Here is a 3,919-nt window from a genome sequence, read left to right on the forward strand (position 1 = left end):
AAGGACTTATTCACAAGTATGTGCTTAATTCCCAGTGATAGCAACTGGCAGTTGGTTTGTTCTTTGTGGTGATTTCTAGCCATCCTCCCACAGAATGACTTGGCTTCCATCCCAAGCTGTTCTCAGTTCCTTATGAGTTGAAAATCCTTAAACGGATGGATAACAGAAGCAATTCTGGGGGCAGCTTTTCCTCATCAAAATGTTCTGTCCTTAGGCAGTAACTATGGGCTCAAGCAGCCCTGAGAGGACCCTTCATTGAGGAACTCAAAGCACCTGATAAAAGTAATAGTTTCATACTTCCTCAGTCGAGTTGTCAGGACTACATAGCAGTTAATTGATTTTTTTTTTCTTGATAACCTATATTTAAAACTGGAAGGACCCTCAAGGTAAATCATCTTACCTGACTCCTTTTACAGATGAAGAAACTGAGGCACTGAAAAGGAAATGACTGCAAAGCATCATAGCATCTCAGAATTGGAAGGTTCTTTGGAGATCCCTGATAAATGATCCTTTTTTTTGGGGGGGGGGTTGATGACCTTTTTGTGAGGGGGGAACTTCCTAAGGTAATCTAAGGAATACATAGCAGTTTAGAAGTTGCAGAATACAGGTATGAGTTCTGGAGGTAGGAATGCTGAAAAACAGGTTAGACATTCTGTTATTTGTCCTTTGTTTTTGAAGAAGACCAGTGACATCACAGTGTGATAGGTGATGTCTTGAGTTGCGGCAAATTAGATTTAAGAGAGGCAGAGTTGTGCAAAGTAGTCAGCCTCACTCTGTCTTCCTGAGTTAGTGGCAGGGCAAAAGTCAAGACAACTGCCAACAACCCAGGATGCATCTCTCTATAACAGAGGCACAGCCACTATTGGCCACCATGACTCCATACTAATGAAAGCAAAAGTGGCCCCCCCGGCATAGTTCGGAGAGCCATTAGGTGAATCCCTCAAGGATTCAGCAAAAGGGAGTTAGTGGGGGAGTGCCTGACCTCAGCCAGGTGGCTGGCTTTGCTAGAAGCTCTGCTAAAACAGAGCTTTAAAGCTAAAAGGAGTCAAGGCAAGGCAACAAACATTTGTTAAGAACCCGCTATGTGCTAGGCACTGGGCTAAGTGCCGGACGCACAAAAAAATGGCAAAAAAAAAAAAAAGCAGCTCCTGCCCGGAAGGAGCTCCCAGTCCAGTGATGGAGACAAAACCAGATGGGATATGGGGTAGTCTCAGAGGGATCAGGGAGAACTGGCAAGGGCTTCTTGAAAAATGTGGGGCTTTAACTGAGACTCGAAGGAAGCCAGGGAAGCCAGGAGGCAGAGATGAGGGAGAGAATTCCAAGTATGGAGGGCAGTCAGAGAAGGTGCCCGGAGCTGAGAGATTGAGTCTCCTGTTGAAAGAAAAGCAAGAAAGCCAGATCACTGAACCAGAGTGTATAGAGAGGAGACTATGAGTGATTCTCCCGTCGCAAAGTGTTCTTTGCCAGCACACTGGAGATTTGAGCTGGAGACTACAGACTGGTAGGAAACTCAGGCATGCAGAGTTTCTTGTCGATAAGAGCTGACATTTTTGTTGCATCCTTTGCGAGTTCAAGGTCTGACGTATTTTGAGATTAGCTCCTCACATGTAATGAGCAAGCTTTGTTAATTTTGTTAAGACTGTATTTATCATGCTACACGTGTACAAAGTAAAATTTATGTTACATAAATTTATAAATTTTCTTTTATCTTCAAGTCTTGTCAAATCAACAAGCATTTATTAAGCTCCTGCTGTGGTGCTAGGCACGTATGTCCAGAAAAAGAAACCAGGAGGTCATGCCTTCTAAGTTCCTGAGCACAGAGGTATCTTTCAATATAGCACAGGACTTTAGTCACTACCTGCTTTCATTTCTAAGAAAAACTGCAGTGGGCGACAAATCTGGGACACATATTCCAGACACACTTGGTCTCTAGGGCTCAGCTCAAGTCTTAACTTTTCCATTAATTATTTGAGGTGACAGGGGATTTTCCCTTATCTGATTCCTATGGGACATATCATCAGTACCCTTCTTTGACAATTATTTTTACCATCATCTGCATGCAGAATGGGTAGATAATTAGACTTGGAATAAGGAAAAATGAGTTAAAATCTTTCTTGATCACTTACTGCATGATTATGGGCAAGTCACTTCTTTCAGCCTTAGTTTCCTCATCTGCAAAGTGGGGATAATTATCTGAAATAACTATCTCACAGGGTTGTTGGGAGAATCAGAATGAAACAATGTATGGAAATTGCTTTGCAAACCTCAAAGCATTATATAAATGTCAGTTGTCGGTATTATTCTCTCCATCTAGATTGTAAGCACTTTGAAGGCTGAGACTTTGTTCTCCTCTTGTAATTTGTAAACCGTAGAATCAAGCACAGTACTTACAATATAGTAGGTAAAACTCACGTTTGCTAAACTAAACTACATAATAATAATAATAATGGTGACAATTATTATTATTATTATAGACATTTATATAATACCTTAAGGTTTAAAAAGTCTTTTACCTACCTTATATCACTTGATCCTCACAACAGTGGGCTCAGTGCTATGGATATCATTAAAGACTATTCTACAGAAGAGGAAACCAGTCCAATAGAACTTAAGGGATTTACCCAAGGCCATTGAACTAATAAATATATGAGGTGGGAATACACCCAGTCTTTCTGACTTCAAGTTCAACAATTTATCTGTATATAGTAAGAACTTAATAAATGCTTTTTCTTTCATTCACATAGGTGGCAATGTGGAAAACAATCTAAAACCTTCACAAAAGAACTTTTTCTTAGGAAAATTTGCCTGAATGAAACACAAATCTTTTTTTTTCCCTTTCTAGATGAAAAAGACACATAGAAACAAGAATCTAATGTGACCAGATAAACCAGATGCCAGCTTAGATGAACTATTTTTTGGAGAATATGCCTAACCTCAAGGGAAAGAACGTCCCTGTTGGCTTCACTTTCTAATTCGGATGATTTGAGAAAGCCTGGCAGAAGGAAGATTTGTGAGGCTCTGAATTCTCTGGAATTTCTAACCTTGTCTGAGCTTGGTAGGACTCAGGAGAAGGAAATGCATTGTTTGAATGGCAGCCATGGTTACAAAAGGTCTCCAAGCCTCCTATGCCAACCAGAGAGAAATAAAATACTTGGTGAGTAGAGTAATTGGAAAGCAATTGGTCATGTGTTAAAGTAGGCTGCATGGGTGAGATCCAGAACAATGAAGACTTCTGGCGTAGTAACCATTTGGAAATAAGATTTCTGCCTGGAAGGTAATATTTGATGTTAAGGATGGAAAGGACTATCGCAATCTACTCTATGCCTGCTGTTCTCCTGCCAAATACAAGATTGTCCTCTCTAGCACATTTTAAAGCGTTTGCCACAGTCTCTTTCTCAATAACCCCATTAACAAGACATTGGCCAACTTGGTGGTAACGATCTGCCCAACTGATATTCCAAGAAAAAGCAATCTGTCGGCTGATGAATGGGACCTTATGACATCTGGTCAATCCACAGGACTCCCAAGGAATATAGTGAATTAGATTCAAGGTTGGGAAATTACCGATCCAACTGGGGTGTGTGCAGTCCTCCAACACCATTGCCTCTTCTCTCATCATCTTCCCAGAGTCCTTTTTGAAACTCCCACTACTATGTGTTTATGCAATCAGAGTCCACCCTGGGACAACATCATTAGGTTATTGTGTCCTTTACATCAGTGGCACCGAACCCAAAACAGGAAACAAGACCATGAAACTGTACATGAAGATCCCCACTGGGATCTTCAAGCGCATTGACTCAGAAAACCACACATCTATGTTCTATTGTACTCTTGTTTATTTTGTTAAATATTTCCCAATTTCATTTTAATCTGGTTCTGGTCCCACTTGAGAAGGATGTCCATAAGCAACATGTTTGAT

The sequence above is a fragment of the Phascolarctos cinereus genome, unplaced genomic scaffold, assembly GCF_003287225.1.
Source record: "Phascolarctos cinereus isolate Bilbo 61053 unplaced genomic scaffold, phaCin_HiC Scaffold_3;HRSCAF=262, whole genome shotgun sequence".
NCBI classification, from domain to species: Eukaryota; Metazoa; Chordata; class Mammalia; order Diprotodontia; family Phascolarctidae; genus Phascolarctos; species Phascolarctos cinereus.